Here is a 13,842-nt window from a genome sequence, read left to right as displayed (position 1 = left end):
TTCTTGCTGACCTTAATACAGAAGATTAAAAAGGATGTTAACTTTTACCAATTGTTATATTTGTAACATCAACTCTAATATAAAATTATACATATTAATACAATGATTCTGTGACAAAGATAATAATTTCGGGAGGAGCTTTGCACTTACCCAACTTGGAAAAGTCAATCAAACCCAAGCTCTCTGTCTAGCAGTTACCTTTTACAGCTTTTGTTTTGCATCGTGTAAGATGGTATAAATTTGATAACAAGATAGGCTTGATTGTCATTACCTTAAATGCTTTTATTTTTTGAATAGCACCTATTCAAATCCCATCGTGAAGAACAAGATTCAAGCACCTTTATAGCTCCATAAATCATTAAAAGAAGTTTATTTGGATTCTTTAGGCTGTTCGTTAGATTCAAAACAGCGATTGTTTATTCTCTCGAGGTCATCATGACTGTGTATCACAATTGGTTCTGCTAACTCTCCCCCACCCCCACCAGCTACTTTATTTGTCTCCTATGAGGGTGTCTTGTTTATTTTTTTTTTGTTTTAGTCTTCCTGCTGTTGGAGAAAAAGTTCCTGCAAGGGTATTTATTGAAACCGGTCTCTGTGAGCAAGGCTGACTGCCTACAGAAATTTAATTAAATTTCCCAACATCTAATAAATTAAAACTGTTCTTATAGTACAAATATGTGTCCACTCTAATATGTAATTATAATTATTTTAAAAGCCTCATCTAGGTGGGTCAAGCTTTCTCTTTCTGTTTCGCATAAAAATCCAGAATCTCAAATCAGTTTTTATCTCAGCTACCTTATGAGAGTCTAACTCTATGAATTCTAGACCCATCTTTGTAAGACTCAGTTGGCTGTGGTGATGGCCATGATTTGAGCCAAATGAAATGCTACATCAACTAAAATTTCCTTTGCTTGTCTGTGCCTGTTTTAAAAAGAAAAGCCCTTAACAGCCATTTTGTCATATTCAGCCATGAGCAACCACATCACAAACCTTGTAATTGGCTTCTTAATTTTGACTGATGCTTCATTAATTGTAGTGTGATTATTGTGTGTTCAAAAAGAAATGTAGCAAAATTGTTGCAACAGACAGAAAGGGGTGTAGAAAAGAGAGGAGCCAGGTTACAAAGTTTTACAGTAACTGAATTATTTAGTGACTTCCTTATCCAAAAGCTGTCCAGTACTGATATTGGTTCCTGTCCACTCTCTGGTTATGTTTTCTAATTTTTAAAGCTAGGTTGCAGTGACATCAATAGGTCTGTTCTAATTAAAATTGAATGTGAACTCATATGATCTTAGTCTTCTTTGTCAAATACTGATAATGGTGCCAAAAAGCGCACTATGAAAGTTGTGGGAGAGAACGTTATCTGCATTCCTGGTGACTGATCTCCCTGAGAACCACCTGCGAACTGCTTGAAAAGGCTGAGGTTTAATGGGGTATAATTCTGGGTCTGGGCTCAGTAGATTAATTGAACAATGTTTGCTCAATGCCTACTTCTGTGTTTTAGGTACTGGGCAGCAGTCAGTAATGGAGATACAGATTAATTTTCATTTTTTTAAAAGAATTCACTTATGGAATATGGGCATTGCTGGCTGGACCAACATTTGTTGCCCTTTATAGTTGGTCATCAGACGGCAGTGGTGACATGCTTTCTTGAACTCCTACAGTCCATTTGATGCAGTACAATACCATTGGAGAGAGAGTTCCAAGATTCTGATCCACTGACACTGAAAGAACAGCAATTTATTTTCAAGACTGGATGGTGAGTGGTTAGATGGTGATGTTCCCATGTATCTACTAACCTTGACCTTCTATATTGTAATGGTCATGGGTTTAGAAGGTGCTGTTGAAGGAGACTTGGTGTATTTCTGCAGTGCATCTTGTAGATGTGCTCACTGTTGCTACTGAGCATTAATGGTAGAAGAAAAGAATGTTTGTGGATGTGCTGCCAGTCAAGTGGGCTGTTTTGTTCTGGTGTCAAGCTCCTCGTGCGTTGTTGGAGCTGCATTCATTCAGGTATATGGCGAGTATTTCATCACAAGACTTGTGCCTTGTAGATGGGAAATGGATGTTGAGGATTTGGATGTGAGTTACTCACTGCAGGATTCCTAGCCTCTAACCTGCTTTTGTAGTCAGAGTTTCTATATAACTAGTCTAGTTGAGTTTCTGATAATGCCAAGGATATGATAGTTATGCCACTGAATGTCAAGAGGCAATGGTTAGATTTTCTTTTGTTGGAGATGGTCATTGTTTGGCAGCTGTGTAGCACGAATGTTTCTTGCCACTTGTCAGCCCAAGGCTGGATCTTGCTGCATTTAGACATGGACTGTATCAGTATCTAAAGAGTGGTGCTGCACCTTGTGCAATCATTAGCGAAGGTCCCCACTTTGAGCCTTATGATAGAGGGAAGGTCATTGATGAAGCAGGTGAAAATGGTTGGGCTTAGGACACTACCCTGAGGAACACTAGCAGAAATTATAAACCTCCAGCCACCACAACTATCCTCCTATGTGCCAAATATGATTTCAACTGAAGGAAAATTTGTTCCTTGATTCACCTTGACTCCAATTTTCAAAGGGTTTCTTGATGCCACAATAAATGAAATGTGGTCTTGATGTCACTCTCATGTCACCTCTGTAATTCATTTCATTTGTCTACATTTGAACCAAAGCTGTAATGGAGTCAGGAGCTGACAAGACCATGCCTCAGGCTATTGTGTAATTCAATATAATGACAACAGAGTTTCATTACCTGGCTCTGGTGAGATCAGAAAACTCTTTAAATCTAAGAATTGAACATGGCCCCCTCTGCTGTCTGCTACTTTATGTTCAAGCTTGTGACTGTACTGTGCCTTTAAGAGTGATTTATTCTGTGCTGTTTCTCTTAAAGAAAGGTGTTGCCAATGGCCTTTCTGTGGACAAGTGGGCAAAACCCCTGAGGTTTTTTTACTAGACAAAAGAACCATGGGTGGGTGGAATCAGGCACACATTGAATTCGGGTTTTAGTTTTGCTTTCAGTAGGGGTTTGGAGTTGGCTGTTGAAGCTGATAGATACAGCCCTCTCTCTCTCTTTCTCTCTGCTACAGCAAAAAGCTTGAGTTTTCTCTCTGCTGCAAGATTTCTTTTTTCATTGTTCCTCTCTCCTGGACTGGAGGTAGATTTTCCCACATGCTTTTCCACTGAATTTGCCTTTGCCAAGGGTGTGTTTATCGGGGAGTGTTCTATATTGGAACAGTTGATAATTAATAGTTAAGATATATATTTTTATAAGTATTTCAATTGAGTTAAAGTTGTGCCAGTTCATTTTTTTGGTTGTAATTTAACTGTGTTGTAAGAATAAAGTATGTTTTGCTTAAAACCTAATATTTTGACCAATTGAATCACATCTGGAACTAGAGACCTTACACTCACCTGAAAGTAGATAAAAGTCAAAGTTTAGACTATGTCCTTGATATATTTTAATTGGGGTTTGGTCTGGTCCATAAGAAACTGACAGCCTTTTTAACCAAAGTGCCACTCAGGGAAAAAATAGGTAGAGCAAAGTAGACTAAAAAATGTGAGAGAGCTTTTGTTAAAATCAAACTGTGGGCACAGACCACTGTATCTGGATGCCAGTAGAGTGCATTTGCCAATTGTGTGAAAGTTCAGAGAATCATTGATTCATATAGTACAGAAGAAGCCCTTCACAGAACATCAAAACAGGCCATTTTTTTCAACTAGTCTATACTGATGTCAGTGCTGCAAAAGCCACCTCCTCGTTGATCTAACTCTGTATGTTTTCAATATTCAGCACTGAAACACCGTGTGGGCGGCACAGTGGCACAGTGGTTAGCACTGTTGCCTCACAGCGCCAGAGACCTGGGTTCAATTCCCTCCTCAGGCGACTGACTGTGTGGAGTTTGCACGTTCTCCCCGTGTCTGCGTGAGTTTCCTCCGGATGCTCCGGTTTCCTCCCACAGTCCAAAGATGTGCAGGTAAGGTGAATTGGCCATGCTAAATTGCCTGTAGTGTTAGGTAAAGGGTAAATGTAGGGGTATGGGTGGGTTGCGCTTCGGCGGGTCGGTGTGGACTTGTTGGGCCGAAGGGCCTGTTTCCACACTGTAATGTAATGTAATGTAATGTAATCTTGCTTCTCTCTATTGATGACTGCACAATTCCAATTGTAGTTTTACACTGGATAATCTATATTTCTATGCATGAGTGACAACAAGCCAGGCTATGTCCTTGCAAGTGAATTTGGTGTTGTAAATGGACAAAGTCTTGCTAGCATAAGAGTTGATAGGTCACAGTACAGGAGACGATGAACTGTGCGAATTGTACCTTTTATGCAAAAAACAAATGGAAGCAATAAAGGATATATTTTGGTAACTAGTTTGTTGTAAACCCACAGTGGTCCTTTGATTTTCAAATGCTTTCATTTAAAGTAGAAAACGGTAAAGCTTCATCAGACAGTATGGTAATAGTTTGAATTTTACCCTCGTAATTGTGGATGAAAAGAAATATCATTGAAATTTTATTCAGAATTTTACCAAAACCTTGTAGAAATTACATGGGTTGGCTTTTTTTTATTACAGCCAAAGGAATTCCAATTGAACGCTACCCTTTCTTGACGACCTATGTTCATTTTGTCCGTACGCAAAACAAGATAAAGGTCAAACTGATATATGCACATCAAAATGTTTGCCTGAATATTTAATAATATGATTGTATTTGACCAGGATGTGTGTCTAGTTGCTTATTTTAGTTTACATGCCACTCTCTAACATACAATATGCAAATCCATTGAAGTATCTTGACATAAATACATTTATATCACAGTTCATGTAGTGTGAGATAGGGATAAAAGAACCAGCAGAGTAACACAAGATAAAATAAAAGTCGTTGAAAGCAATGCCCTGGTCCATTTAGATGATCTTGATTACGAGTCATTCAAGAATAGGTCCTGAAGTTTGTGATTAACTTCTCTATAATGGCTCTCATTCATACTGTCTTTCATACTGAGTTGCACAGGTTCTGACCCTTTTTTTCCAATGCAAAGCTGGCAACAGTGGGCAGATTTGCAAGATTATTTCCTGAACTGATTTTCTTTCAGATCTAATAAGTGGCCGAATAAAACAAGTCCCAGATCTACATTAACAATGTCTATAAAGGTCAGCAGAAAGATACAAGAAAATAATATTACTGCCACACTGTATTGTGTTGGTGCAGCATCCACTAGTTACTCATTCATAGAATCCCTACAGTGTGGAAGCAGGCCGTTCAGCTCCATCAAGTCCACATCAACCCTATAAAGAGCATCCCATCCAGATCCACCCTATCTCTGTAGCCCTGCATTTCCCATAGCCATTCCACCTCGTCTGCACATCCCTAGACACTATTGGCAGTTTCAGCATTGCTAATCTACCTAACCTGAACACCTTTGGACTGTGGGATGAAACCCACACAGTCACCCAAGGGTGGAATTGAACCCATCTCCCTGGAAACGTGAGGCAGCAGTGCTAACCCACTGCAATACCATATGACTGTGACATGTGTGGGCTTCCAATCTCCCATCAATTCCAGTTCAAAATTCTCATCCTGTTGTTTAAATTTTCCAAAACCTTGACCTCTTTATGCCTGTTACTTCCTCCATTATTGCAAGCATGCTCTTGATCCCCTCAGTCTGCAAACTTTGGCCTCATCTTTAACCTCCATACCTGACACCTTCCCTGATTGCACCATTGCTGCTGGCAGGTTTTTCTGGGAACTAAGTAATGCTACAATCTGTTGCCGGATGTTCAATCATGGATCAATTCAGAAGGGAGAGAATTTACTTTGGGATGGTTATATCATAAGAAACTTCTGCTGTGGGATAAAATTGTTCAGGAAGCATGTGCTGGAATGGTTTCAGCATGGAGAATCTGCCAAATGGGAACACCAGGGAGAGTGTCTATATTGTGGTGCATTTATTAAAGGGAGTTTGTGTACAACAATATATTCACTGGAGGAGTCTGTGTACAATTATTTATTCACCAGGGGGAGTCAGTGTGCCATGAGGTTTTCACCTGGGGAATTTCTGTATCTTGATGTGTTCACTGGGGGAGTCTGACATATCTACCTGTTGGTGTGTGTATAATAGTACTGCCATATATTCACCAGGGAGAGTCTGTATACCATCGTGTACTCCCCAAAGAGAGTTGATATCCATGACATTAACACTAGGGGGAGTCCATGTGCCATTATGTTTTCACCTGGGTGAGTCTGTGAACCAGGATATACTGGGGAAATCTATGTACATTGATGTATTCACCAGAGGTGTCTGGGTTCCATGATGCTCTCGGTCTTTTTTTCCACCTGAAGACCCCTCCTGTTATAAACATTCCACAAACATTTAACACAGGTATCATTTCTTTAAAAAAGTGCACAATTACAGATTTATATATTATTCACATGTGTTCCTTAAACTGAAACGTGTCTCTAAAGAGTGCTAAGAAACAATTCTGTTGAATCATCGAAGTGTCGTCAACAAGCATATACAGAGGCCATGGTCAACATTGCCCCTTTGGCAATGGGCAGAGAGTGACCACTGGAAAAGTGGCACCAGGTCACAGTGCAGGTAGGTGATATTCTGCGTCTTCCTACCAACATGCAATTTTGCCAATGCAGGAAAGATAGACGCAATACCAGAGTCCGGTTGAGCTACCAAAATGGCCAATTAAGATTACTTCCCACCTCTGAGGATATCTTGCCATGTCAATACAGAAACTGCTGCTGTGGAGGTAAGTGTCGGGTGAAAGCTGGCAGCTTTCCAGTTGGCTTTAGGAGGTTCAGGGTGGCATTCTGTGGGTGGGTAGGATGCTCCAGTTAGGCTCTTCATTGCTTATAGAGGAGCACCCAGCAAGTGTCACTTATCCACCAAGACTAATTGCCATAAAAGGAGCCTGCTAACTTGACCCTGGATTCCCCAAACTCCCCTGGTACCTTTGAAGGTTACTCAGCTAAGGTACCATCTACCTGCATCTACAGGCCCAGCAATGGCCACGGCTGGTGGGCTCACCTTCTCTGTGAGAAAAAGGGCGGCCATTCTCAGCTGGGACAGCAGCCCCGAAAGCAGTTATAGAATTGGGCACTGCTGGGGCTAAGCCTTCTGGGTCACACAACCCACCTTAGCGAGGTCATCTTCTTCTCTCAGCCTCTGCAGCGCAAACACTGACTGCTTGATAAAACACAAACAAAAGCAGAAATTGCTGGAAAAGCTCAGCAAGTCTGGCAGCATCTGTGGAGAGAAATCAGTTAACATTCTGGGTCCAGTGACTCTTCCTCAGAACTGATAGAACTTTGACCACGTGCTTCCTGAAAGGGGCATTGGATGGCAATCAGGAACGTAAATCTTGCCTTTATTTCACCTTTCCACACTTCTTTCACACTCCACAGAACCACAGATATTTACTTCAGGTCAACCAACGAACATAGCCCTGTGATCTAATTGATTGTTGTTGCAGTCTCACCTTGAGTTAGGACACTCACTCACCACATCATCAATGAGAGCCTGTATATTTTTATGTGTTACATAACACATTGCCAATGTAGGCATCCTGTTAACAGAATGTATTACCAAACATTATTTTGATTAGACTGTCACAACACAAGTCCACTAAAATAATGATAAGGTCAATGGTAATTAAACTTATGATCAAAAGTTGCTGAACGCGTGGATTGAAAGAGTGGAAATGATGAGCAGCAAGTTGAATGAGTGGTTGAAGAGGGGAAAATATACCTTTCCCCTCCCAAACAAGACAATTAATAAAGACAGACAAATGTTAACAGCACAGTTTGATAAATTTGTGGTGTGGGGAAAACAGGGAAAAGTGACTGGTGGACTATCGAAAACAAATGGAACAGCTTTGCTGAGGACATTTCTTACAATCAGCGAAAGATGACTGAGAAATCTTTAGCAAATTGTTAAACTGTTGTTTTTGACAAAAGATGCTCCCTTTAGCTGGAAGCTGACAAATTCATGGTGTAACCATTTTTTCGACAGGACGTATCCATTTACAAACGTAATTAATTTTGGCAAACTGCTCAAAACCTTCTGGTAGAGTCCCAGGTGGGCTGTAGAATCCTGGGGTTGGGAACACTTGACAAAGTATTCTGGGTCAGGACATATGAGTGTAATGGTGCAATGAACCAGGTGAATTCACTGGAGGAGAGAGGAGGCTTTTTAACAGAATTCCCGTAACATTGGTCCGTATTTGTAAATAAAATATGATTCCTGGAAGCCAGAGCTACTGAAAATCTCAAATTGGATTAAAATTTTAAAAGACCCAACTTCTCAAAGCTATGGACTAATGTTGAGACACTTTGCTCCTATCAGGGGGCTATTTGCAACCTAAACTACTATAATCCTGATAATGGGTCAATTCAGAGTGCAGATACAGTCTGCAGCACTAAAGTTTCTGTCATTTGAAATGTCTCTTCAATACTCTGTATTTAACCTATAGTACTTACTTTATACAAACATAAAGCCATCAAGAAAAAATTGTATGAAATTGCATCTGGATATAAGAAGAAAGAAATGCAAACTGGGGAAATGAGGGTATTTGCAACAAGGGTATTTGTGGGCGGCACGGTGGCACAGTGGTTAGCACTGCTGCCTCACAGCGCCAGAGACCCGGGTTCAATTCCCGACTCAGGCGACTGACTGTGTGGAGTTTGCACGTTCTCCCCGTGTCTGCGTGGGTTTCCTCCGGGTGCTCCGGTTTCCTCCCACAGTCCAAAGATGTGCAAGTTAGGTGAATTGGCCATACTAAATTGCCCGTAGTGTTAGGTAAGGGGTAAATGTAGGGGTATGGGTGGGTTTCGCTTCGGCGGGTCGGTGTGGACTTGTTGGGCCGAAGGGCCTGTTTCCACATTGTAATCTAATCTAATCTAAAAAAAAAAGAAACAGGTCAACTATGGCTCAGCTGGGAGTGCTGCTATTCCAGGTGCCCAATAGATGTGGATTCAAATCACACCCCCCAGGATATAAAAGCAAAAATTACCACTGCCTTTCTGATACAATGCTCCAGGAGTGCTCCACTGTTGCCAATGGCACCTTTCAAGTAAATCAGGTGTGTGTAAAAGATCCCAAAGGGCTATTGTGTGGGGCCAATGATGTGGAGGTGCCAGTGCTGGATGGGGGTGGACAAAGTTAATAATCACACATCACCAGGTTATAGTCCAACAGGTTTATTTGAAAGTACAAGCTTTCAGAGCACTGCTCCTTCATCAGTGGGGCAGGATACATAGGACACAGAATTTATAACTAAAAGATTAAAGTGTCATACAACTGATGCAATGTATGAGACAAGCCAAGGTGGCTATTAAATCTTTAATCACTTAGAATGGGGATGCAGGTCACGTGCACACCCTCTTACCGACATACTCTGTCACACTCATGCACACACGCGTGTATACACACACACACTCTCTCTCTCACACACACACACATATGCTTTCCCTCTCCCTCCAACACACACTCACACGCATGCACACACACATATATAAGTCTATGGGGTGAATTTGTATTTGCAGATACATTCTATTTTGTTCAAAAAGCCCACAATCTGTAGGCAGTCAGTCCAGGTGACATTTTACAGATTCCTACTTTGGAAATAAGTGTCAAAAAGTGTGATGCTAGAAAAGCACACCTGGTCAAGCAGCATCCGAGGAGCAGGAGAGTCTACGTTTCAAGCATAAGTTCTTCATTAGGAATGTGGGGGTCACAAGGGGGCTGAGAGGTAAATAGTAGGGGGGAGAGGTCAGGGGGAAGGTAGCTGGGAATGCGATAGAAGCAGACCCACTACATTCTTGATGAAGGGCTTATGCTCAAAACATCAACTCGCCTGTTCCTTAAATGCTGCCTGACTGGCCATGCTTTTCCAGCACCACACTTTTTGACTCGGATCTCCAGAATCTGCAGTTCTCACTTTCTCCCTACTTTGGAAATAAAACCAGTCTGACTCCAGGTTGGGATACAGACAGACTCTAACCTCACACCTTTAATGCATTGTCTGAGTTGAGATGTCACTTTTTTATATACTGATAAAACCTTTAGTTATCTCAGGGCAGTGACTTGAAAGAAATTCTGGACTTACACATTAATCAATTGAAACCTCCATCCACATTTTTTTTTAGATTAGATTACATTACAGTGTGGAAACAGGCCCTTCGGCCCAACAAGTCCACACCGACCCACCGAAGTGCAACCCACCCATACACCTACATTTACCCCTTACCTAACACTACGGGCAATTTAGCATGGCCAATTCACCTGGCCTGCACACCTTTGGACTGTGGGAGGAAACCGGAGCACCCGGAGGAAACCCACGCAGACACGGGGAGAACGTGCAAACTCCACACAGTCAGTCGCCTGAGTCGGGAATTGAACCCGGGTCTCTGGCGCTGTGAGGCAGCAGTGCTAACCACTGTGCCACCATGCCGCCCTAGTGATTTGAAGTGATTGAAGATTTAGCAGCCATCTACATTTGTCTAATACATTGCATCAGTTGTATGACACTTTGAACTTTTACTTATAAATTTGATGTCCTATGTATCCTGCCTCACTCGCTACCTGGTGAAGGAGCAGTGCTCCGGAAGCTTATACTTTCAAATAAACATGTTGGACTATAACCTGGTGATGTGTGATTTTTAACTATTGTTTAGAGAATAATGGATTTGTCCTGAATGTAGTGGGCAATGTTTATCCTTTAATCAGCATTGCAAAGTCAGATTATATGCTCATTAACATATTGCTGTATTCAATTGCCCTGCTGTGTTTCCTACAATACTGCTTTTTATTGGCTGTAAAATGCTTTGGGATGGTTTGTTGGTGTGAAAGATGCTGATTAATTGCAAGTCTTTTTTTTCCCTTGTTTAGAGAAATGCTGCTTGTGTGGATAATAAACACCCACAGGAATTTTCTCTATTTTACTTTCTATTTCCTGCTATGGAAAATTCCAACTGGCCTTTTTTGTAATGTCCAAATATAATGAGGGAACATTTTTATTAATCACTTCCTTTTCCCGTTACTTGGGTTTTGACCACAGCTCTATGCACCATGCAAAATTATTTATAGTGAGTGTCACTTCTTACTGAAACTTGCTAAATGCCTCCTATGTAGATTGAAATGAATAACTTGATTATTCATCAGTGAACTAGTTCACAAATATAAAGGTGGTCCTAAATCCTAACTGAAAAGTAATTTAATAATAGTTACTGTTTTGTCCCCTGATAACCTTGAACAGATCCTTGCTTTGTATGAAATTCCATAGTGTTGAATAAGCTAATGAGAAAATGTTGAAATCATTGTCTGTGATAAAAATCTCATCCTGGATTGGAAAAAGGAAAGGGCAATGGGGTTGATATAAATTTGATGATAGGAAAATGGACCTGGGCAATGCAAGTTAAGGACGTGGTGGATAAATACTGCAGTAACTCTGTCACAACAATGAGAGGATTTAGAGTCATAGAGTCGTAAAGATGTACAGCATGGAAACAGACCCTTCAGTCCAACATATCCATGCCAACCAGATATCCTAAAGAAATCTAGTCCCCATTTGCCAGCATTTGGCTCATAACGTTCTAAACCCTTCCTGTTTCTAAATCCATCCAGATGCCTATTAAATATTATAATCATTCCAACCTCCACCACTTCCTCTGGCAGCTCATTTCGTGTCCACACCACTTTCTGTGTGAAAAAAATGCCCTTTGATCTCTTTTATACCTTTTGCCTCTCACCTTAAACCTATACACTTTCGTTTTGGGCTCCCACACCCCTGGAAAAGACCTTGCCTATTTACCCCATCCATGTTCCTCATGATTTTATAAACCTCTATAAGGTCACCCTTCAGTCTCCGTTGCTCCAGGGAAAACAGCCCAAGCCTATTCAGCCTCTCCCTATAGCTCAAACCCTAGCAACATCCTCATAAACCTTCTCTTAACCCTTTCAAGTTTCACAACATCCTTCTTATAGGAGGGAGACCAGAATCGCATACTACTCCAAAAGTGGCTGAACCAATGTTCATGATACACTGTGTTATAGAGTAATAGCATTTTATCACAAATCATTATGGAGTGGACAAAAATGATCTGGGATGTAAAACTGATCATGCACTCTTTAAAATCCAACTCCGTAATGTTTAGAATATTGTGTACAGTTCTGGTTGCCATACTACCAGAAGGACGTAGAGGCTTTGCTGAGGGTAAGAAACGATTTACCAGTTTGTTGCCTGGTTTGGAGGGTATTGGCTATAAGGAGAGATTGGAAAAGCTCAGTTTGTTTTTACTTGAACGCCAGCAGCTGAGAGGTGACCTGACGGAGGTTTACAGAATTATGAGAGGCATGGATAGAATGGAAAGTCAGATTATTTTTCCTAGGGTCAATTACTAGGGAACATAGTTTTAAGGTAAAAGGGGGAACATTTAAGGGAGATGTTAGAGGCAGAATGTGTTTTACATAGAGGGTAGGAAGTGCCTGGAATGTGCTGCCAGAGGAGATGGTAAAAGCAGTTACAATGGCAATGTTTAAGAGGTCTCTTGACAGATACATGAATACGCATGGAATAGAGGGATACAGACTACTAGAGGCAAATAGCTTTTAGTTTAGAAAGATGTCATGTGAAAGTGCAGGCTTGTGTGGCCAAGGGCCTGTTCCTGTGCTGTGTTGTTCTTTGGTCTTTGTTGTCTGTTCTTTGTTCATTGTCTTTATTCTTTGTTCTATGTTATTTGGCACTGCATCAAATAGAAAAGAATGATCACAGGAAAACAAGTCATAAACATTTTTCAGGGAAGGAAAGCTGATACATTAAACCAGTTTGGGTCACATATGATTCCAGGGTGTTTGATTGCCTTTGAGAATGGATTGAAAAATTATTCAAATCTCTGCAAAAATGGCCAGTAAAGTAAAACTGGACACATCACTCAACCTAAAACTGAGTACTTGCATTGGATTTGGACAAGACTGGGACAGACTCAGCTGAATTCTCAACCTAACAGCACTGAACACTGGAAGAATGCCGTCACTCCATGACTGGTTCAATTCACAAAAGTGGCTCATTACCACGTTTTCAAAAGCAATCAATGCTAGGAAATAAATGCTTATGCTTTTAAAAATACCTTTACCCCAAGAACATAAAGAATTAAATCAAATTTTATAGAATTAAATTAAATCTTAAACGTTAATGTTGACCTCTCTCTGCATCTTCACGTCACTATATCCAGCACTCTGTTCTGTAATCCTGATGTATTTGTACAATACAATCCTTGGTATACATGTAACAGTAATAAATCACATCAGACTCCCCAGGAAGCAATAACTGCAACTAAACTCTGCCAAGTGAATTTAAAAATTTCCTCATATTAGAAATAACTGAACATTCGACATTGTCAGGAAAGAGGAAGAGACAAGGAGGTGCACACTATTTCCAAAAACAAATGAATTTAGAACAAGTCCTCCTGATTTGTTCATAATTAAAAGTTCCAAATTTATTTGCGTGCTGCTTTTAACAAGACCTGCTGTAAATTTAGTGAGAATATGAAACAGTAATTATATTGTGTTGCTAACACAGAAAGGAACACAAAATGCTTCGCTGAGGCTGAATCACCAAATGAATGCTGAGCCATAGATGGAGATTTTAAGGGAAAAAAATCAAAAACATTGTCAAGTAGTGGCTTTTAAGGCAGACTTAAGGAAAGAGAGCAAAGAGTTGAAGTGTTTATGAATATATGAAGGGAATTGCAAAACAAGAGTCAAGAAATATGGTGAGATGAGGGATGCATGAGAGACTGAAGTGCAAGGAATTCTTGAATTTTGGAGTACTTTGTACAA

The sequence above is a fragment of the Chiloscyllium plagiosum genome, chromosome 12 (assembly GCF_004010195.1).
Source record: "Chiloscyllium plagiosum isolate BGI_BamShark_2017 chromosome 12, ASM401019v2, whole genome shotgun sequence".
Lineage (NCBI taxonomy): Eukaryota > Metazoa > Chordata > Chondrichthyes > Orectolobiformes > Hemiscylliidae > Chiloscyllium > Chiloscyllium plagiosum.
Note: the sequence above shows the minus strand (reverse complement) of the source record.